The sequence below is a fragment of the Gavialis gangeticus genome, unplaced genomic scaffold (genome assembly GCF_001723915.1).
Source record: "Gavialis gangeticus isolate Ggan-Ray unplaced genomic scaffold, GavGan_comp1, whole genome shotgun sequence".
In the NCBI taxonomy this organism is placed as follows: Eukaryota; Metazoa; Chordata; order Crocodylia; family Gavialidae; genus Gavialis; species Gavialis gangeticus.
In genome coordinates, this window is record NW_017729032.1 from 246,791,384 (window position 1) to 246,815,727 (window position 24,344).

The 24,344-nt window shown below is 43.6% G+C and overlaps 1 protein-coding gene and 1 long non-coding RNA gene across 3 annotated transcripts in view; one reads left to right on the forward strand and one right to left on the reverse strand.

The window, feature by feature from the left end:
- Positions 1-3,954, forward strand: part of LOC109303501 — a 12,424-nt gene extending 8,470 nt beyond the window's left edge. Inside the window, exons 2-3 of the long non-coding RNA XR_002099146.1 lie at positions 1,333-1,439; positions 3,584-3,954. This is a non-coding gene — a long non-coding RNA (uncharacterized LOC109303501). The remainder of the gene's footprint in view (positions 1-1,332; positions 1,440-3,583) is intronic.
- BCL9 (B-cell CLL/lymphoma 9) overlaps positions 1-24,344 on the reverse strand; it is an 89,211-nt gene that overhangs the window by 56,733 nt on the left and 8,134 nt on the right. The gene's annotated exons all lie outside the window — the stretch shown is intronic.

Below are 24,344 nucleotides of genomic sequence, written 5' to 3' on the forward strand. Positions count from 1 at the left end.
CTTGCATTTTTCGGTGTTAAACACCATCAGGTTCTCGTCCACTCATTTCCCGAGCCTGTCAAGGTCAGCCTGAATTGCCCTCCTATCCTCAGGTGTGGACACTTTACCCCAGAGTTTGGTGCTGTCGGCAAACTTGGCCAGTCCGCTTCTGATACCAATGTCCACATCATTAATGAAGATGTTAAATAGTACAGGCCCTAGGACAGAGCCTTGAGGGACCCCACTGGGGCACCACGACAATTGACTTCTGTCAACCACCACCCTCTGCGTCTGACCACGGAGCCAATTTCCCAGCCAGCGGATTGTGGTGGACCCAAGGCTGCAGTTGGTCAGTTTTGCCAAGTGGTGATCATGGGATACCAGATCGAGGGCTTTTTTAAAGTCAAGATATACAACATCAATCTCCTCTCCCTTGTCCAGGTGACAGGTCACCTGGTCATAAAAGGAAATAATTTTGGTCAAGCAAGACCTACCAGCAAACAAACCTGTGCTGGCTATCTCTCAGGATGCTGCCATCAGCCAGTCTGTTAAGAATGGCCTCTTTGATACAGACATTGCACTTTTACCAAGCTAAGGGATCAGAAACCGGTCTATACCTGTACCAGAACAGAAGTTTGGTGCACACAGACAGGTTTAAAATGGAGGAACCTGACTTAAACTATGCCACTTTCAGAAAACTGTGCAACTCAGATGGATTCTGCCTCAGGTTTTTTGAACGTCTTTACCTAGCCACAAATACCAGTCATGTGCAGGTGTGTACACATGTGAGTATAGTCCCATTGAAAGTCAGGGAAGCTACTCATGCAAATAAAGTTAACAGAATGTGTAAGTATCTCCGGGTTTGAGGCTTTATTCTCTTGGACAATTATGGCTTTTCTCCTGCCCATCCACCCTAGATTAAAGTCAACTCTCCTCTCCTGCTATTAGCACACTGGTGTTCCAAACAAAACAAGAATTTAACCGCAGGATCAAATAATAGATTGGGCCCTTCAAGCTATTCAGAGCCCCATTACATCTCCATAAAGCAGTGATTTTCAACCCGGGTGCGGTGAATTCCTTTTAAGTGTGCCATGGGGTGCTGTGCAATAGTAGCACTGTTAGGTGTACAAACATGAGTTACAAGATAACGCCAGAGATTTCAAATACATTCACACCTGTTGCATTTTTTCAATATTCTTTGCAACAGAAGAATTACTGTATTCTTTTTGACAAGGGAAAAATAAGAGTGAAAGCTATGAGCTGTCATTTTCCAAGAGGTGTCTTGAGCCTTGACTTGAAAATGGTTGAGAACCACTGCCTGAAGTAACTCTGTTCTGTTCTGTTTCTTTACAGTGAGCCAGTAATTATTGTCAAATGGAGAAAGGCAGCTGCTATTCAAAAGTCAGCATTTGTCAACAGTTACCACACAGATTATTGTGGCTCTTCCTCACAGTTAGCAGGTATGGTTGCTGTATTACAAGCTCTTTGAGTCCTACTTCTACTTCTGCTGAAGTCAAAGGACACTTTATCATTGACTTTAACACAAGCAGAATTGGGCCATTTGAAGCACTTCCTGTCCTTTTCAGTTTCTAGATTGTTTCACCTCTAGCAACTTTCTGTTAAAATTATGCCACATACTTTCTGTCTGTGGAAGCATTTCCCTCTTGCAATGTGATTATAGCCTTCCAGCAGTGAAACTCCACTAACTCCTGAAAAGCTTAACCCACTATGCTGCCTGGCATCTTATATATTCATGTACACCTGCACAAGGAGGATGGAAAATGCTGTCACTGTTGTGTGTGGCAAATTCTAGCTGGTAGCAAGGTTCTTTGCACACATTTTTGGCACAAGTGTAAAAGATTACAAGGAGTGCAAGACTACAAACAATCAGATGCAATGAATTCTCTCCTCCAAGCTTAGGGTTTTACATGGCTGCATGTTCTAATGAGCCTTCTAGAAAGGAAACGATAAATTCTGGAAAAAACCAAGGTGATTAAGGCTCTAATAGTGCAATCAGCTCGGCATGGGCACAGGGGGGCTGCCTGCATGGAGCTCATTGCAGGATGAAGGTCTAAAACAGGAGTCTGTGAAAGAGGCAGTACAGGTCCAGAGGGAAGGCAGTTAAAGATCTACTATTAACTTAAAAAACACTCTCCTGTCTGAAACTGTTTTTACCTATTACTGTTACAAGTAATTCCTAAAATTACTGTGACTGAATGTATGCTTCTGGGTTTTTTTCCAGTTTGGTGTCTTTCTGCATTTGATCATGCTGGGTATCTAGTCTGCTCCACCCCCCCAAATAAATAAATAAATCAGGTAGGCCCCATTCCTACAAATGCTTAGGGCATGCCTATACCACCCTGGACAGTGCTAGAGGGCGCCACTATAAAAATATGCCTGCTCCCACTTGGCACATATGTATGTCTAAAAAATGTCACATACCTGTGGCTGGCACAAGCATACCCAAGAGAGAGAACCTGAGAGCAGCACTGGGTGTGCCATGGGCATGAGCCAAAATAAACTGTCTGATACTTTTTTCAGTTTTCAGAGTGTGGAGTGGGAGTGAATAGATGGGATATGCTGTCACCCTAGCACTATCTGACACAGTGTAGACATGTCTCAAGTGTGCACTACCTTGGCTAAACTGCACAGATGCTCACATGCAGTGCAAGGTGGCCTACAATGGGAGCTTGTTTTTTGGAGTCTGCTGACATTGGTGTATTCACCAGCTCGACCTCAGTCCTACACTAACTTTCAGCGTATTTGATGTCCTTGATTCAGGGCAAAAGGACATTGCCACAGCCTAGGAAGTTGCCAGACCTTTTGTGCCCTTATCCTACTACGTCATCATGAGACTAGTCGGTGACAAGATGCACCCTGCCAAACCAGACTAACTGAACCTCTGGCCAAGTCTGTCCGTTGCCTTGTCTATGCCCACGTATCTTCATGGGTTGAAACCAAGAAAATGATATTTCAGCTCAGAAGGAAGATTTGTGAGCAAAGGTTTTTTCAAAAGGAATATCCTTCTCCCTTTATAAACTCAAGACAGCTACGGTCTCTCCTAGAGAAGTCATCCTAGCACCAGTAAAGAGGATGTTCTTCATAGGCTGCTGCACTGGCCTTGGCCACCGTTGCTTTTCTAACTTATCCCGGGCTGTCCAAGGCCCATGGATTGCTAGGGAATGCCCTCTGTGCCAGCAGAACTTGCAGTGGGGGCCAAAGGGCACTGCTGACGCAAGCCGATAGCCTCTAACTGCCTCTGAAGTCAGGAGGAGTTGGACACCAGTCTCTAATGGCATATTTGGCTTGACACCTCTCCAGCAATGCTATAATAAAATAAAAATAACTTCAGCGTGACTTCCTCTCTAGATTGCACACGAAGGAGAAACCAATCCCCCACCATCACACACACTGGTCTGTTAAACTGAATGGTTAAATCCCTGCCGTGAACAAGTAGGCGTTGTTGTCTGTTTTGTGTGGCAGAAATCAATATTCCCGCCTCCTCTCCTTCTGGTATTTCACCTTGAGATACTCACACTCAGACAGATGAGATCTGAATCTTACTCACTGTTACCACAACTTTTTTCTTTCCCTCATTTCACAGGGTCACAGATGTTCTTGGAGCACTAACCTGACTGTAATTTACCACTCAGCTCCCTTGCCAGAGCACTGCTGGTGCCTGAAGTACACTGAGTCTCCTTCCACATCACACAGCCATAGCTAGTCCTCGCTCTATTTCTGCATCCTCTATCCCAGTCATTTTGCTCCCTGTGAGCTCCAGTAACCTTTTCTACACCACAGCCTCTCTTCTTCCCTGCACCCCTGTAATTCATTCCTCAGTGCTCACCTCTTCTACAATGTACCTGCTGTATACAGCCCGCGTAACACGTTCAGGATTCCCACTTCTTTTCAATCCATCTCTTGGCAGTTGCTGTGTTGAGACCTGCATGGATGAGTGCTGGCTAACCAATGTCAGTTCAGACAAGTCTGAAGATGTTGGATGGGAGGAAACAACCAAAAGATATTGTGAACGTATATGAAGGTAACAAACCCCCAACCTGTGAGTGTAAGCATGTGTCTGCTTTTTGGTGTTCAGATTCGGTGGTCTGGTTACACTCCCAACCATAAGCAGACAACCAGGTAGCAACCCCACTGGGATGAGTGATTTTTTTAATTTATCTATGGCCATGAACTAGTGACAGTCTTTCAAGGATACAGATCACTCTGTAACCATTCATGCCTCTGTCACCCAAGAATTAGGCTCCTGCAATATAGTCAGCTTGCACTTTAAACCCATTCACTGAACTTGGTGCAAAATTCAGCAGCCCACTTCCTAAGCCACGCATCTCACTGTGATCATTTTTACACTGGCATTCATGATCTGCCTGCCTGCTGGCTTCTCGGTTGATCTTGACCTCTAAAGGCCTAAGTGGCCAGAAATCTACTTACATGAAAAACTTCTCACTTTACCATGCTATTGCAACTGCCATCAGCAGAAATGCTCAAACTGACTCCCCCTTTGTAAAAAAGAAAGCTGCCAGCAGGCTGATTTCATAACTCGGGCCCTAAGCTTGATCCAAAACATCCCCTGTTTGAGAAAGAAGGGAGTCTTTCATTGATGATTAAGAGTTAGAGGAGAAGGAGAGATCGATCTTTAGCTTGCCTGAGTTTGCTGGTGGATTGCTGAGGTTATAACAAAGGAAATTTTGATATTCAGAATTTCAGAAATGTCAAAGTATTATAGACTGAATGTTAGACCTGCTACTATACATTTTGTATACATTTAAATTATGTACATTCCTGAGGTACTGATTGCTTTGATATTTAGATGCTGTAAAATTGTTTTATATAAAACAATGAGGTATGTCCAAAATAAACAAGTACATTTTCCTCCTGCTGCTTGGTTATTGGTATGTGTGTCAGAGCATGTGACTGACTTCCTTTATCTCTGAATTACCAGAACCAATACAAAACACTTGTCCTGGTTAACAAAGGTCCTATATAGAAATAGCATATCTCTTTCTGAGAAAGGTAGTATTCTTCCTCTTGTTGGGAAAGTGCTCATGAGTTTTGGGTTAACTAATTAAAACTCTTCCTTCAACTTGCTTGACTTTCGACCTGGACCTTCTCTACCATAATGCACTGGATGACAGTAGCTGCTATGCATGTCCTGGGAGGAGAAGCAGCCCTAGAGACAGCACAACCCACCCCACATAGGTCCTTGTAGTTCAAGACAAATACCACATGTAGAATTGCAGTTGGTCATGCACAAGACCCTCTGTAGACCACAGAGCACTGATGTGATATGCTCACTTTGGCTTATCCTGCTTAGGTCACAGACTATTCATCAGCTGTCTCGACCCAGTTGAAGTGACTGACAACTGGCCACCTAGAGGTGAGAAGTGTATGGAATGCTGTAACTCAATCATTTTTGAAGCAGAATGGATGAAGATTTCGTACTAAAAAGAGATGAGGAAGGTGCTCTTGGCACTTCCTTTCATTTAGATATCTAGCATCAAGAAGTCCAGCATGAGCCTTTGACAAACAATATTTAATAAATAGGATACAGAAGCCTTCAGTGCTGGACATTGAAGGTGCATTAATTGGAAGAAGAATTGTCAATCTTTCCTGGGTTCAGTTTGCGCAAGTTGCTTATATTCGAGTTAGGATAGCCTGTATGCACAGAGGTCATTTGGGAGACTGTTCTCCATGCCGAATGTGTGGCATTATGACCCAGGTCATCCTATAGGTTTTACCGAGAAAGATGTTAAAGGGGACTAGAGACTGGACTGAGCCCCAGGGGAAGGAAGAACAACAGCTCACTACAATCTCTGGAACCTAGTGATTTCTGCTTCTTGCTGGTTTTATGTCTTCCCCTCCATTAAAGACTATACTTTCCCCACTTTTATTTGAAACATCCTGCAACAAACTCTCCAAAGAGAAGGATTTCTGTTTCTTTCATGGACTCATTTTGGATTTAGAGGAGCTGGCAAGGCACCATGTGATTTGGTGGGAATATGTTCTCTGCTTCAGAAGTATTAGGTGAAGCAAAGTTCCCAATGTGCCAATGGAACAAGACCATTGATTTCAACAGAGTTGCACTTGCTGGAGTCTGACTGCTATCACACAACAGAAAATCAGAGCAGTTCCCACAATCCAGGTGCTCTAGTATCTGGAGCCAAATCTGGGATTTTAAGGTAGTGTGTATATGAGCTGTGAAGGAGAGGCTGAGCCCAAACCTTTAGTCTGTTACCCGAGAGTTCCTGCAGCTACTGAGAGAACTCAGACCCTAAACTGACTGTCCAAATGGGGCTGAGGAATGAATGCTGGCCTTTGAACTGGTGCCCATGGGCTCCTCCTGATGAAAGGGAAATCTTAGCATTGCAGACTCAATGTAACATCACCATTGTTGTGCTGTCTGATAGCTGTGTGGCAATCCATAGGCCCTACATGCTGAAGAGACTCTCAGATCCTCTACCCAGTGAAGAGCTGCATCCCTTGTAACAATCACAGATGACATGCTGCTACAAAGGCAAACAGCCTCTCAAGTTCCAGCTCAGTTCTCTTTATAACCTACTTGAATTGCTGCATCTGACTAGGATACTGTGTGTTAGCCCCTGTCATCCTAGCCCTTGCTTTTCGCCATTACATCCATGTCAGGGCTCCTAAAGTGATGGTGCAGGAGGAAGTGCCACACTGGATTGCTCATGCTGAGATTACTGTCTTTCACGTCAGGAGAGAGCAGGGTGTGGGACTGTCTGGCTCTGATCTGGGGTCTTCTGGCAGAATTTACAAGCAGACCTAAAGCCTAGTCAGCTGACGAAGCATCTCCTCGAGTGTACCACTTGACAAAGGGAGAAGTCTGGGACTGAATCAACACAGAAAGTCTTTTCAAGCTTCACAAGTGGTCCGTAGACGTCACCAGGAAGAAACCTTGGCTTAACAGTATAGGCTGGGGTAAGCACTGCACACAGACCTAGTGGATAATGTTGAAAATCTACAGGCACAGAAAATATTTTAAAACAGAAGGGGGGAAATCCACTTGAAATCAATACTGTGAAGGTCTCTTATAGGAAACACTCTGTAAAAAAGGACACATTTGCTACACATAAATCTTTAATGATATCTTGTACTTCCAACAAAGGCATTTTTAAAATACCAGATAATGTAATACACCTGATAAAACAATAATCCCCACATGGCAAAATCTGATTTTCACACCTGGTAAGTGAAATGACTCTGCTGTATCCCAAGGTCAGGGTTAGGGGTGAGGGTGAGCTGTTAATGGAGGGTTAGAGACCACATAACACATAATGGCTCTTCAGGGAGTGCCTTTCAAATGCTCTTTTCATGTGCAATAATGCAGTATGATCAAAAAGCACAAGTTGCACAAACTGAAGTCATTGTCACCAACAATGGTTATAACTCTACAGTAACCAGCTGACAGCGCGGCTTAAGGTGCCTGGCTGACGTTCCACTGCTCAGACTGAGGGTGGAGCTTGCTCAATATTTGTTCTCTTTTAGAAGCCATCCTATATTTTTTCATCTGTTTCCTAGTATGTCTTCTGCTGCACACCAGAGTCAATCACCCGCTCTATCCTAACAGCCAAACTCACTGTGAGGGAGAGCATGGCTATAGAACTGAGAGAACAAACATTTCAGCCGTATACAGCTGGGACCTCTGATCCGTGGAGAAAAAAAAAAGAAAGAGAGAAATAAGCACAGTGAAAATCAAAGTAACATGTCAACACCACACACTACTGGTAGCCATCCAACGTCCGTCAGAATCTGCCCTAAATCAACAAGCGAGTCAGGCAGACATACCGGGATGGATGCAGAACTTGTCAATCACTTGGAAACAACCAGTACATGAAACCTACAGTGAGCAGACAAACCACTGAGTAGGGGAAATATACAGCTAGAATCCAAAGAGAACCAGAGCTGTATATACAAGCAAATTAGTGCTATACCAGGTGGGAGGTTAAAGACCTGACTCAATACCAATCAGAGGAAAAGTGGAAAGAATAACCCCAAGGACAAGACAGAGTAGTCAGAATTATGGAGTACGAAACCTTTAACGCAACCAGCACGCTGTTCCAAATATTCAGGCCAAGTTCTGTACTAACTTGACTCCAAATAATCCCACTGATTTCAAAAAACGGCCCTGATGATCTTGCAAACAGGTCTATACCAGAAGTTATCCAGGATACAAAACAAAGAGAACTAGTTACAAAGTGCTGCTGCACCTAAAAGCATAAGGGGTTTTAAAAATAAACCTTAAAATATTTGATGCAATAAATCATGAGCCTGATTCCGAGACACCCTGAGAACTCCCATTAACCTCAAATGGACACAGCAGGCGTTCAACACCTGGCCGGCATGAGCTTGGTGCTCTGTACACAGGACTATACTGATGAGTATGTTTCTAGGGAAAGAATGAACTGTCTCCGAGTCGTCAAATGAGCAAGAGTAGAACCTTCTGCCCACAGACAGGAAAGTAGTAACCTCCTTCACTTCCTCTGTGGCTTTAACCTAAACCACAACTCCTCCCTTTGGGTTGAGTCTTTTCTATACATTCAGATGCTAGTCAGCTTTTTTCTGCCTAGTACACAGCAGTCTGCACTGCCACATGGGAAAACCTCTTCCTCTTTTTTCCCTCTCTTCCACATCCTCATGCACTTCCATTCCCATATAAGAAACTACTTTAAAAGTCTGGTCTTAGATATTAGATCTTCACTTAATATGAACACCTAAAATCAGTCAAGTTCTTCAGGTACTCTAGTATTCAAAGTCACTAACATCCAGTGGCCAAGAGAGGGAAACCCTGCTACCCGCTAAAAGAACCAACTCCCAAAGATTTTACTCAAGGAAGCATCAGGGGGAAGACACTCTAAATACAGGCTGACTAGGGCCCGGTCTGCGTCAGTACAGCTGAGGGGCTGCTGTAGTTGTGCCACCAAAACTTCTTGTGTAGATGCAGCTCTGTTGAGAGAAGAAAATGAGAAGTGTAGCTCCAGCTGCTGGCGCATGCTAATTACAGATGTTGCATTTGTCCCTGAACCAGTTGTGCCTGTGTCTGTCTGTCCCAGAAAAGAAGTCATAGGATTGGCATGTACAAGCACTGCCCTTCCAACCAGGGGTCAGTGAGGGGCTAAATACAGTACCAAAGTTCTCTGGGTAAATCCAATAACTTTTACTAGACCAACTCAAATAGTTGGATAAATGCTTATTTGCAACCTTTCGGGTACAAATACCCTTCATCAGGCTGAGGAAGCGTTTGCAGTTGGTCTGTTCTCCCATTGATTCAATCCCACAACAACTGTTGAGACACACTGTGATGCTCAGGGACAAACTATTAGCACTTATCCCAAGAACTGTTTTAGGATATGTCCTGAGACAACAGACATGAATATCTGAACAACTGCAATTTGTCCCAGGAGAAAATGATTTTTCCCAGGACAAATGCCACATCTATTTGTATCTGCTGAATCTTCACTAGAGAGACACAGCAATAGTGGCAAGGCTCCATAATGAGGGCATGCCCTAAGACTCTTAGGATCTGACCCAGCACTATGGATAGGCCCAATGCAGAAGCTGAATAGCAAGCATTCAAATGCAAGAAGGTAACAAAACATATGCTGCATCCACATGTGCGTGGACGTTTGGTTCTCCGGGGACAACTAATGGAGGTGCACCTTGTGCCACCGCTAGTTGTCCCCAGGGAATGCCTGTGCCACATGTGCTCTGGCATGCAGAAGGTTACCCCGGGTGGGGTAGGGGATACTGAGGCCAGCACTGGACTGGCCCTAACAGCCTTTCCTGAGGGCCTGGGGGCCTCCCAGGGCTGCAGCAGCGGTGATCCTGCTGCACAGAGCCTGGCTGGCAGCTAGAGAACAGCTCCGGCCAGCCTGGCTTTGGTTTTAAGCTGGGCACACTGCCCCCGCATGCACTGCTCCCCATTTTGTTTCTGCGAGTTTTTTTGACCTCTAGATATCCAGGCGTCAAAAAAACCCAAAAAACCCTGTGCTGCTCCCTTGCAGCATGGAGAACAACCAAACATGTGGTATGTGGTACCCCAGACATGTCTGCAGTGCCACATACCACCCGGCCACGCTCATCTGGACGTGGCCATAAAGGTTTACAGGCCACTAAACCCATACTTAGTCAAAACTCTCCTTGGTGGCAAGGGAATTTTCTTGTTATAGGAATTAAGTAAATGTCTTTAACCAGTCCTAGAAAACCTATGTGCAATGGAGCATGTGCTTGTATACATGTCTTCGACAGGCAATTTATCTACCAACTATCTGCATTACGGGGTTCTCAAACGGTGGTACTGGCATTACTGGTGGTACATGACCTTGATTGATGTCCCATTACCCCACTTCACAACAATGATTTAAGAAGGAGGTTTGTCAACAAAGGAAATTTGGAAGTAGCTTATGTACCTATATAAGACATGTCTTTCATAAAACATTCTCATTAACACACATTGAAGGGGACAGTTGAGCTTGGAGGGTAGAGCGTACTGCACTCTCTTAAAGGATGCACGTGCTTGGCACTCAAGTAGACAAATTCATCAGAAGGCAGTGTAGATTTGCCCCTTATAACTTAACCGGAGTGGAGATCCATATAGCACAAACTTTTGTGGGCTGAAGCTTTCTTTGTCAGATGCTGTGAAAGGACATATACAAAGCTAACTTGTCTCTATGGTCATCATTAGAGCTAAGGGGGATTTGTAATTTCCTTCCCATGGGAAAGCCTGGTGTTCCAACATTTTATTTTCATCCCAAATTGGGTCAAAGGGTTGACGCACACTTTTTTTTTTCATGAAAAGAAATATTCTGAAAAAACCTGATAAGAACTAAAAACATCAACATTAACAAACTCAAAGATTTCAGTTTAGCTTGCTGAACTGAGCCAATTAAGTTCAATATTAAACTGCATCTTCCCATCACATTATGGGAGCCAGATGTTACCATTCATTTCTCTGGGCCACGTTCACGCTTCAGACCCAAACTCCTTCTAAGCATTCGAACTCATACCATGTACCACGTGGCTGGTCAGAGGGACATGCCCACTGCTTTATGGGACAAGGTGTCATTTGGGGAGGTTGGTTTGTAGGAGAGGTAATGTACTTACATGAAAATGCAGTTTAGTGTGTTGCTGAATTGTTCAAAACGAAATGTTTTCAGTTAGTTTAATACAGTGAAAGATGATAATTTGGGCTACACTTCCTCTAAATAAAGTATTGTGCTTAGATTTTCCCAATGATGAAAAATTGAAGATATCCATATGAGAAAAGTACATTTTCTATCAGAAAATCATTCCAACAAAAAATTCTTAACCAGCTCTAATTGTGCCAGCCCTCAGGCACAATTTATTCCACTGATTCTGCTCTTTAAAGCCAGGCAGAAAATGGTTTCCCTGTTCTGCAAGACTTTCCAAGATTTCAAAGTAATTGTGCCTGATTCAAGATGGGAAAAGTCAAATGTTGAAAATTTTCAGAAACTAAACTTTTTTAAAAGGGTCAGACAAGATCAAGCAAAATATTTCATTTTGATGATTTTGGAAGTTTGGTTCTTTTTCTAATTGTTACTTTACTTTTAGATTAACTTAAATTTTGAAATGGAAAGTCAGCAGGATCTGCCAACAGAACATTTTCATTTTGAAAACGTCAAAATGGGATGTTTTAACAAATTTCAATTTTTTTTCCATATTTTTTTTCAAAATGGAGAAATTGGTCAAAATTAACCATTCTCCCCAGCTCAGGGATGGTACAATCAACCAAGCATAATTTAGCCAAAAGGTCTATAGGCAAGTCAAGTTAAACATACTGCACATTTATATTAAAATATGCCTTTGTCATCATCAGAAACAGTCATGTTCAAATATAAGAAATCTGGCATGCTAATATTGCCGCAGAACCCTTAATCTTTACATTTCCTAATGCACTGATTTTAAATCCTCACCCTTAACATTATTTTAACATAAGTATTTTGTATATCATTTCCTTGTTTTAAAAGAGAAAAAGTAAAGAAAGAAGGGAGCAGGAGGAATATGTAAATGTGCATCACACTGCGATAGTCCTACGGTGTCCCAAATGTCATCCTAAGGATGACCTTAAGATGCAAATTATGCTACAACTTTGTGTGTAATTGTCTTAAAATAGTATTTGAAATCATGGTAAAAGCCCTCTGGTACAAGTGTAGGTCTTTGCCCTTTTCTTTGCCTTTGCTTATTTGAACAGCAAGAGGGTCTTGTGGTTAAAGCACTAGATGAAGAGACCTGGATTCCGGTCCCTATTCTGCCACATGCTTGTTACACCAGTTTATACAACAAAACAGGTGACCTTTTTCTGCCTCAATTTCCCCAACTATGAAATAGGAGTAATTCACATGAAAGTCATTGTGCGTCTTAAATCGTTAATGACGCCAATGTGCTCTGAGTTCCTTGGAAAAGGCTGGTATAGAAATGCAACATTCATTTTACTTATGATTTTCCATAGGCATAGTATAATAAAGTCCAACACTTGCCTAGGTTTATGAACTTTACATTACTTGGGCCCAAAAAAAGAAAGTGCACTTACTCACTTCCCTGGTTATTTGCCAAAAAGGAGATAAGTATAAAAAGCAGTGTGTTTGCTGAGGCTTGGGAAGGATACTTCTTAAAAAGACAATTGTAAACTTGTTTTGAAGTTAATTACATTTCAGAAAATTCCCACATCCAAAATATTTCTAAATTCCTTTACAAAATATCTATTTTCCATTCCTGTGAGGTTAATAGGGGCATTTTAAGCAAAGGAGAAACCCACGGCTGTATATAAACTAACAGTGCTGGGGAAAAAAGGAACCAGCTGCATTAAATATTGTTTTCTTTCAGTTATGAAGCTTCCTGTAATTCTGCAGGGTACCTTGGTAGACAGAGGCCTGATGGGGCCCCTTTAAGCTCAGTGAGATGCATCAAGTAGCACCAGTTTCAAAGTGTGCAGCGTTCGGCTTGGCAAAGTGCATTCTGGGACGCATGGCACCGCAGCATGCAATGTCTGAATGGAATGTGCAATCTAATGATCACGCAGCAGTAAAATAAACTCTCCCCTGCAATCTAGTGATCACAAATGCAGATTAAGTTACTTGCATTTGTCTGATTGTGTAATTGCCAGAGCACACATTCAAATGAGTATTTGCTTAAGTGTGTGATATACAGATATAGAATATGCTCTCCAGGCCTAATTCATCCCCATTGTAATTTCTGTAAATTCAGCAGCATTACACAAGGGATGCATTTGGCCCGTGGTGTTTGCTATTATATCTGATGCATCATTTCTTCCCTACAACAAGGGATAATATGCTATTTCAATCAGGGTTGGTTGAAGTCCTGGCCTTCTTGAGGCTGCCGGACTCCCTGTTTAATCAGACATAAAACAAATCACTTGCTGAGGCAGAGGCGTATAAGCATGCTTTAATTACAATATTGTAACACCAATTAGAGATCTATCTAATCGAGGACTCAGTACTTCCTACTTGGGTATTACTCCCATGTTGGGATAATTACTGCTAATTAAGCTTGGAACTAATTAGGCCAAATGATCTCATTTATACCAACATAGATGACTTCTAGGAGTTCACAATAAAGAAAAAAAGCAAGGGTGATTTTATCATTCCTGGACTAGTCAGCATTTTGCCTTGGAGACAGAACACACCTCCTGAACGGACAGTACTGTCTAAAATTCAAGTCCCAGATCCCAAATGACTTCAAATTCTTCTGCTGAAAGAGAACTCACTGCTAAGGAATTCTGCCCAGTCAGCCCAGTCAGTCCAATTCACCTTCTGTTATTACAGAGTGGTATTCAGATAGAGTCAAACACACATAAAACCAAGCAGCAGAAAGCTCTCTCATTCCGTGTCATGTTTACCTCCTAAGTAAACTTATCAATATCTGGAGATGCTTAATCCTGCTATTGTAACATGGGCTTATAAATGCTGCTATACCAAATCCAGGTATAAAAGGATATAAGCAGACTTGCTCTTGGACCTTCTCATTTATTAGAAAGTGCAATAATTTCCAACACCTTTTAAGCACTTTTCAAACACAGTGATAGCTCTATGTGGCTGTGCTGTGGTTTACATCAACACTGAATACAGTCAGAAATTACATCCTACCCATGTTTAAGTACCCATTTCTGAACCTTGCTAGATGTGGGATGGGTGGAGGAAGTGGGTGATTTTAGTTAACATAGTTGTTTGAAAAGACCACCCACACTGTGGTTGTAGCCTCACAACAAAGAACAAAAGGTTCTTGCCCTGGTTGTCGGAAAAAAATATGCTAACCCTGATGAGCCATGTTCACAGTAGTATTTCCCTCTAAAATCTTGCACAAATTCAACAGGGAAAGCATTAATAAAGAGAAGACAGTGGCTTATCATCACACGTGCCTTAATTCTTCTGTCATCTCGACTGGCTCTCTCTTCGGATAAAACAGTGGCAGGCACAAGCCCCTTGCAAACATGAGTCCTCTTACTGTTCAAAGCACAGCTGAACTAGCGAGGAAAAAAACCAGAGCAACAAAGTCTTCAAAGTTAAGCACTGGTCTTAGGCTAGAAAGCCCACTGGGCTAGTATGGTGCAAGGCGCATACATTTCTGCAGCCAACTAGGGCTGCCATACAATAAACATTTACTACCGCTACCACTGAGCAAGTGGAGCAAACCCACCCCCAGCCAAATGCAAAGCATTTGATTGTCTCCTTCAGAACAATGCAGAGACATTCACCCTAGCCTTCTCCTGTTGAAATCCTGGCATGGGTTTGTCCAGTGCTGTATTTTTTAACCTTAGTCTACTTGGGTACTAATAAAGAAACAATGTTTTTTTCAGAAACATAGAATCCAACAAGTATAATCTAGATGAGGCTACAGACCAGTGTGGAGGGCAGGTCTCTAGCAAATATGAGTGGCACTTTCCTCTTGCAAATATGGGTGGCAAAGCAAGGCAAGACTCACATCATTCCCCTCTCTCCTCCTGCTTTGGTAGTGGTTATTTTCAATAGTGCTTCCTAGATACTAGTGGTTTATGCCATCACCACCTAATCAGTACACGTACTTTCCCTCTGAGTACCCTTTGAGTTCTTCAATCCGAAACTTTGCCTCCTAATCTGACCTGACCTCACCTGCTGGTGGTTGTGGGCTGGAAGCAGCCCACAAATGCCTTCCCCCATCATACTGCTGTCCAGAATAGCTTGTGTCATGACCAGTTGATTGACCCTCTCTTGGCTCACAACTGGAGCAGCAGGAGGAGCTACATTCAGCCCTTCTTCCCCAGGGAAAGAACATCTTCAGCAGGGGTCTTGTGAGGGAGGCTGAACACCTACTGGGCAGAGGAAAGGAGACTAAGACCATGATTACAGCACCTTAGTACTGCACCAGGGGACACCACACTGAGACGGACAGCACCTGCTCCACATGTTACTTCTCAAAAGGGAAATAACATAACCACTAGTGCACCACTGGGTTGCCACCAACAAGCCATCCAGGGAACTCGCAGGAGAGCTTCCTGGAGCCTGCCCCATGCTGCACTCAGGAGGATGCACTACCTTTGTTTTGGGAGGTGGCACACACAGAGTGGGCAAAGAGTGCCTCACTGCGGCACTCCTGGCACAGCACTAAGGTACTGCTGATGCGCTCAAGAGAGCTATCAGAAATGTTTCACTGCTGTGTCTGGCCAATCACTCTGCAACAAATGTCCTGTCCTTTCAAGGAGGGAAAGGGAGCTTGGCTTGGCTTGGCTGAAGGAAATGTATCATGTATCTGACACTGGACTTTCCCTAAGTTATATCAAGTGACTCTAAGGCAAGCAGAGGAAGGCTGATTTCTAATGCAGCTTCCCTTCTGTGGTTGCCTGGGCCAGAAGAGCCGCTCTCTCCTTACGCTGGGCAAGGATTTCTCAAAGACAGCACATGGCTCCCCTGTTGTGCAGGGTATGCTTTTACTGATAGACCATAACCCTTTAATAGCCTTGGAGAAGCAGGCTGTTCCAAGACCCCTTGAGTCCTGCCCCCCTGCCTCATTGGTTGTGAAAAGCAAAAGTTTTGTGGGAAATACCTTTTACTGGACTATGTTGTTTAGAGAGATGTCAGTCAAGCTTTTGGGCACAAAATGTGCATCCTCAGGTCTTAGAAAGAAACAGGTAAAGGCTGATTTAAGAAAAAAAAGACGATGGTTTGTGTTTAATTCCACATGTTAAAGAAAACAGTATGTTGTGGACTCCCCTTGATCTATGGATGATGAGTACTGCAGGAGACAGGTTTATACCATGTCCCCTCTCTTATGAGTGTGAGCTGTCTGCTTCCCACTTGTACTGTACTTTCTTCTGGAGAGCTGTGCCACCTAATTCTAAATGGCTAACCAGGCAGCAAAGAGATCCATCGTGCTGCATCCAGCTAAGCTATCATCCATGTTTTTAGCATGAAGCACAGATAAACTGTGATAGGGACAAGTGGAAGATGTGGGAAGAAGGGACAGAGAGAGAGATTTGGTGAGCCTAGAAGAGGGTCTGTGGCTGTGTCCTAGGAGGCAGAAGGAGGTCAAGTCAGATTAGGAGGCAAAGCCTGGGATTGTAAAAACCACTGGGTACTCCAAAGGGAAAGTAAGCATACCAATTAGGTGATGATGGCATAAAAAACACCAGTATCTAGGAAGCAATATTCAAAATAACCACTACTAAAGCAGGAGGAGATGGGAAATGATGCGTGTCTTGCCTTGCCTTGCCACTCATATTTTCGCAAGGAAAGTGCAACTCATATTTGCTAGAGATCTGCCCTCCATACTGGTCTGTAGCCCCATCTGGATTCTACCTGTTGGATATGTTTCTGAAAAAGCCATTGTTTCTTTATTAGTACCCAGGTAGACTGAGGTTCAAAAATAAAGCACTGGACAAAGCCATGCCAGGATGTCAGTCACTAGTCCACTAGATACTTACTATCCTGTCTGAGCTAGGACTACCCTGGATTTTGACTTCCAGTCTTCAGTACTCACAGCACAGGAGGATTACCAAGCATAACAATAAAAAAAAAGAAAAGAAAGCAAAACACTAAACAAAGCAACTCCTGCAAGTAGATGGTACTATAGAGGCACCACTGCTTCCTCCTCACCTGCACAGCACCAGCTAAGAAAGACTCAGGGTCTAGGTTCAGCTCAGCTTCCTGTCTGCTTTGTATAGAGATGTGAACACTGCCCTTCCCTCAAGCCCATCACCAGCCAGTCCTGCTGGGAAGCAGCTGGCATCTCTGGGATGGCATAGCTGGAGAAATGCACAGAGAAAAGGAAAATAAAAGGGAGTCCAAAGTGAAGGACCATACTGGTGACAATTAAGGAAGGGGCAACAAAAAAAAAAAAGGGAAAGACTAGAAGTGTGAGACACAAACAATGGAAACAGAAAGAAGGGGCAAAATAACATGAACAGAATGAGGGTGCAAAAGGAAGGGGACAGAGAAATAATAGCCATTTATAGGTTGCAATAGCAGCAGAAGCAGAGGAGACCTTAATGGGTTGAGAACAGGGTAAGAATTCAGCAGGGGAAGCACCAAGCATTCCTGAACAAAAGAAGGAAGATGCGTGTCCTTCTTGGAAAAAAAGAATAAGTACAGCCAACACTTTCTACTCTTTATCTGTGGAACTCAAAGTCTTCGTGAATGATGGGTGAGGCCCTATTATCCTGAATTTTAAAGAGGGAGGAATTGAGACACACAGACTGAGTGACCCAATGAGTCAGAGACCCAGCTGCAAAAAGAACATGGACTGCCTAACCCATGGGCACTCAACCCTCAGCCTGTAGGGCAGGCAGATCCAGCCCATGGTGCCTTGCCATTCAGCGCACAGGGCTCCCCATGGGAAATTTGGCAGCACAGGAACAGTGATCCCAGAAAGCAGGGCTGGGTAGGGATCCCCACACCAGTCATCTGGCCCATGGGGCCAAAAGCGTGAGCACCACTGGCTGAGCCAATATTCAAGTGCAGAGTTGGCAACTTGTTTAGGTTGTGGGCCAGAAAGACCCAGCTTGAGTTACTACTGTCATCACTCCTCTCCATGGCCCCAGGGGGAGAGCTCCCACAGCTATTACTTCTCCATGCAGTGACATCGGAGAACAATTATTGCTGAAGCCCTGGATCTGGCCAATGGGCCATAAGTTGCCAACCTCTTAAATGCCTTCTCTGTAAGACATATGGGCTGGAAGTGACCTGACATTCTCCCTTGGTGCAGACCAGAGGGCAGCACTGCCCATGGATACTGCCACAGGCAGGAAGATAGCCTGTTGGCAGAGGATCATAGTTCTTAAATGCATTAACAGGTGTGGGTAAGAATCTATGCTTCCTCCTGTTTCTCCAACTCAACAGCTTTGGACACCCTGAATTAGGGATGTTCACATTAAATTGACCCCAAATGCCCCCGAGTCATCACTGCCTGGCTGCTAGACATTGAAACATCGGTATAGCTACTCACCTGCTCCATTATCTTACTGGCTGGTTTTAGGGAAAATTGGAGTATAAATGGCCTTGCCATGTGAATCGCCCCTTTAAGTGAAAATACCTTTAGCAGTTTTGATTTAAATTAAAAATAAATTCCCACACTGATATGGTTTAATTTGTACCGCAGGTATATTTCACCTACTAAATATATGCTTTTCTGTGCATATAAATAAATCTCAACTCCTTAAGTCACACACACCTGAGCTAAGTATCCACTGTGAGAACCCCAAGCAAACCAAATATCTGTTGTATATTTGCACTCACACACACAAAGCTCCGCATACAGGCACCCACAAGAAGTATACCCAGCCTTGTATTGCCCTAACCTCAGGCAACACTACTTTTAAGACTCACTAGCACAGAAATTGTCTAGGACTCTTGCAGATGAGTGAGGAAGGTCTGTCTGTTATAAGCCCATGTAAATGGCAGGCTGTGTACCCTGTATGTTTGTTGCTGAGCAGGAATGTTTATCGTGGCTGTCAGAATTATAAAAATATTTCCATGATTCCGGACAGCTTGTTGTTTTTGCATGCAGCTGAGGGAGTGGGTGAATGTGCAGATAAAAAATTGAAGAAACTTTATTAAGTGATGGAAGAGACTACCCCATCACATTGCACAAGGAGCTGGGGAGACCAGAGCATCAGAGACAACTCTGCTAAAACACAGGCTGTGCTTTACAGTCACTTTCCCCTGATAAATGAAGCCTTCTAACATCCTTTTCAGGCACCTGGGTAAACTGAGGCACAGGCAGATTAGGTATTTTGCCCATAATGTCATAGCAAATCAGTGGCAGAGCTGGGAATAAAATCCATCAGCTCTAAACTCGAGTGCCCTGCTCTAGTTCAAGAGAGGAAAGGTCCACCTGAGCGTGGGTGGCATGGCTATAGCCTGCTTGTTTCTGTAGCCAAAAGCCTATAGGCTAATGATGTATCCAACGTTCACCCATTTAAAGCCAGGGCAACAAAACCCAGAGCAAGACACCAGCTCTTGCCTCTGGATCTGTGGCAAGAAGCCTTAACTACTCTGCAACCATCCCATCCTGCTGTAACTACTAGGCATCAATCAAGGTCAAAGGACCACAGCGAAGGGTACTTGCCCTGGCTTTTGCGCATAGAACTATCTATGCAGGGGGCAAAAGAGAAAGAAGGTGTGTGCTATAACTCTGAGACAATAACTGCGGAATCAAGTGACCGGAGACAGGGACTTGGTGCCTAGATACTAACAACAGTGCCAAGTGTATTAAATATACATCAACAGATTAGGTTACAAGGAGCAGCATGGAAAGTGGAAATGATAATAGCCAACTACCTTGGGAGATGAAAAAGATCCAAAAATACTGTTTTTTAAATTACACTACGTAGGAAATAAATGGATCAGGCCACTGAATGGGATATGTAGCCTTTCACTTCTAGGATGATTGTTCAAAGCCAGGAGTACTCAAAAAACCAAAATAACTTCTACCCTCCAATGGCAGCTGAGAGGCATGTGTGACATGAGCTCGGTCGCCTACATTCAGCTGAAAGAGGTCCACATCACCTAGTGCCAACTGACCCTTTGTTCTCTCCGGGCACGTTACATGTTCATTAATGCGCTTTTGCTATTGCACATTAAGTTTAGTACCTCTAATATGAGGTACTAGATAAAGACACATGTCCTAATGTGCAGTACCAAAAGCAAATGCTTTTTTAGTGATGCTTAATACACAGAAGACTAATGCTATTGCGCATTAGCATATTAGCATTGTTTTTGTCATGATGCTTTAATGCACAGTAGAATAGAGCTACTGCACATTAAAGCATATGTGTAGATGCGCCCATAGTAGTAGTAGCTAGGATCAGGAGGGACCCAAACAGATCATCTAGCCTGACCCCCTGCCACAGGCAGGAATGAATGCTGGGTTCACAAGACCCCAGACAGGTGATCATCTAACCTCTTTTTGAATTTACCCAAGGTAGCGGTGAGGCCCACTTCCCTAGGAAGCTGGTTCCAGATTCTGGCCACCCTTAACTGTAAAATATTGCCTCCTGATCTCTAACCTAAACCTATTCTCCATCAGCTTATTACCATTGCTCTTCGTCACCCTAGGTGGTGCTGGGGAGAAAAGGGCTCTTCCTATTTGCTGATGATCTCCTCTGATGAATTTGTAGGCAGCTATCAGGTCCCCCCTCAGTGTCAGCATAAAAGGAAAAGAGCACTACTCCCTCACCCCTATACGCAGTATCACCTGAGCTGGGTTCAGATCCACTAGCTGGCCAGCGAGCCACTGCAATCTATGCTTCACCTTGCCTGGAAATGTACGCTACTCCAGGTAGTATGCTACTCTCTCGGCTGTTCTGTGTCTGCCCAGGCAAACACCTGCTTTACATTTATGCATCTCCAAAGGGGCAGTGGCTGTTAGAAGTGCAAGGTCTTCTCTCCCTGCCATTGATTTAAGTGGCTCCTTCAAACATGCTCTTTTGGCTTTCCCCAGGATTTCCATCATTGCTTCTCTACAAGTTTCCCCTAAACCTACCATGACACACACGCCAATAATTAAATAATTAACCCCTTCTTCCTAGAGGGGAACTAGGAACAATGACAATGCAAAATTCTCAAACATGCTTCCTGCTGAAAAGTACAGGGGAATGTAATTAAACAGAGACAGCCTCACACTTCAGTCCAGTTTTGCCCATGGCAAGCCAGCTTATCCATACATTGCACCTGCAGCTGAATGCTTGCTTACTCAAGCAACAGTCATGGCAATTGCATGAGCAAATGGACAGCTTCCTGCCTTAATGGCTATCTACAAATGTGATTCCAGCCATGCGTACACACCAGGTCCATGCTTATACCTGCTGAATACTGAAAACTGGGCCCATATTTCACTGTTGCAGAAAGAGGAGCACTCATTAACTACCTGCCTCTAGTGCAAATGGCATTCTATTTGATCTTCCTGCTTGCATGTGCATGTGCAAATTGATTTTCATATTCATCTGAATTATAAAATAATCTCAATTTATATAGCGCTTTGCAGCTAACACTTTGTATCCCAGAAAAGCTTCTCAAACTACAGGTTTCCCTTGCTTTATGCTGTACATGCATTCCTGGAAAATGGCGCATAACTCAAAATTGCATAAAGGGAACCCACTTTACAATGCAACAAATAGGGATACATTCCAAGACCTTGACAGTACTGACCTCCAGACCCATTTCTACCACTTTTACAAAACAATTGTAAAACTCACCAACACAGGGTGTACACAGAAACACAGGTGTACACAGAAACACAGGGTGGTGGTGAATGTTACCATAATGGGGATGGGAACTACAGAAACACGTGTCGCAGACAGTGAGCAAGGAGCACAGGTCCACGCAGCACTCTATATTTTGGTGTGTGTCATTCCCACAATGCACGGCACAAAGCAGCTGACTGAGCTTCCACCACAGTGATCACATAAGAGTGTATTTACCTCACATATAACAAATTTTTGGTATGAAAAGGGTCATCACATAAGAGCGAATTCACACATACAGAACCTGCATAAAGTGAAAGAAACGTGTGTACGTGTGTGTGCGTGTTTTCTGTGGTGAATATAGTAACAGTCTAAAGCTGCAGAGGAACCCTGTACTATAGTTCAGGATATTAAGTGAAGAACTCTTCATATAATTAAATTATTGGGGAGTTTTGCCTGAATGGATGCAATTTTCTGCATTTGAATTCGGCAAAAAACCTTAGGAAAGACCCCTCCTATTACAAAAATAGAGTTCCTAATGGTCTTCAGTGACCAGGATTTTGATTTTACATCTCATTTGAAAGATACTAAGACAAATTCTTCCTGGACGTAAGCAGGCATGACTTCCATGGGCAGTGTGGTGGCCTGCATTGAATTGGTCCACACTGAGGATTTGGTTCAGCACTGACTCAGAGGGAAGTATACTGAATCACAAACACCAACTCATAAAACCCTCTGAGTTCACACTCCAAATAAGGCCCAAATTCTGGTTAATTTAGGAGATGATGAGATCACAGTCTAGGCAACAGAGCTTCAGTTAGTTTCTTGCTCTGCATGGGGATGGGGACCACAATTGTTATACTATTTCTATAACGTTCATAAAACTTCTGGGCATGTGTGTGTGGTAGGTGTCACTGGAAAGTTACACTGTGTTTTTGAAAGGATACATTCAATACAGCTCTGAACAGGTGCAAAGCTGTAGGAGAATTTTTAACAGTGCAAAAGTCTCTCACATGTGTAATTTTACACACTTGTACAACACTGATCTTGTAATCCTGTATCCAAAGAAGAATGCAGCACTTTGCAAACAAATTGATCCAATCAATTTAAAATACATCCCTTCAGGTGACGGGTAAAATGTATCCCCATTTTACAGACTGGGAATGAGACACAGAAAGGTTAATCTTGGCTTTCCCAGTAACTTACCTAAGGCTATGCATCAAATCAGTTTCAAGATCTCAAGCGTTCCTAGCTGTCAGCCCCTCTGCTCAGTTCACTAGAACATACTGTCTCTCAAACAGGGCTAGTGAAGCGGAAGAAAGGAACATTGTACTAGCTGAGACGCTCATGTACATATGTCCATACCATGCAGCAAAATGTTTGTATCTCAAATGAGCAGGGGTGGTGTTTTTAAGGAAGAGTTTGTCTCCAGGGTACAAGAATATGTTTGTGTATAGGTGCCCACAGAGCACAGGAGAAAAATAGGTCTGTGGCCTCCACAACCCTCAATTGTTGAAAAGTATTTGTGGTGTGTAAGTCTTCAGTGAGTAGGAACAATCCTGTGTGGTTTGTGTGTTTGCTGCATAGGGACAGGATTAATAGAGCAGGCTTAAAAAACAAAACAAAACAAAAAAAAGCCCCAGACAACCAAAAAAGTCCAATCTGGAGGGGGAGAATATAACTGTTTACTGTCAAACACAGCAACTCCTAAACTGTACCTGAAAACAGCATCTATACTGGCTGGCCAGGCAACTCACAGAAGGTTTGAAACTGAAACTGAATCAAAACTTTAATCTTCTGAAACATCACAGCAGAGGATTTGGCCAAACTGCCATCTCCTGTCTCCACTCAGAGAGCTGTATTCCAGATTGTACTTCAGGAAAATTATGAGTGGATTGAGCTGTTCATGCTCCCAAGATGAGGACAGACTATGGGTTGCACCTAACAGTCTCAAAGGGCGAGAGGCAGGCGGCCACTGTCTATTGTCAGTCTGAAATCGGGCTGCCTGATCTGTGTGCAGCTTGGTCCTTAAAGTGCAGAGCTGACCAAATCAGCAGCTTGCCCTGGAAGGAGGAAAGTGACATAAAATATGCACAAGCCTTCCTTCTGTCATGGCACAGGGTGAGTCTTCAGAAGAGGAGGAAGCAGCAGCCTGTTCTCTTCCTCCCTCGTGCCCTCGCTGCAGTGCTGGGTTTGACTTCACCGTCTCCTTTCGCTGCTCAGTGTATTTGCACAGGTTCTCGACCTTTATTCAGAGGTTCACCGCCCCAGTTTTCTTGCCCATTCAGCCCTTGGCCTTTCTTCTCAGACCGCCACCAAGGGGCCAATTAGCACTCCCTGTTGCTGGGTTTTGTGACTAGGCTCTTTAGATAGTTGAGACCACATAGGGCTCCAAACTGTCATCAGGTACTTATCAATGTTCATTCACTGCTAACCTAGGCTATGTTCAAACAGGTAAGCCCTGAGGTAAAGTCTGAGGTCTGTGCGCTTCCCCATGTGTGGGAATGGACTGCTGTGTATATATCCAATAAGCAGAAACTGCCTTTCTGCCTCTTCAGGATTCTTTTAAAGGAGGACAATTTGTCATACGTCTAAGCTAGAAAAGATTGTGCGTGTGTGTGTATTTTATGGTTTGTGT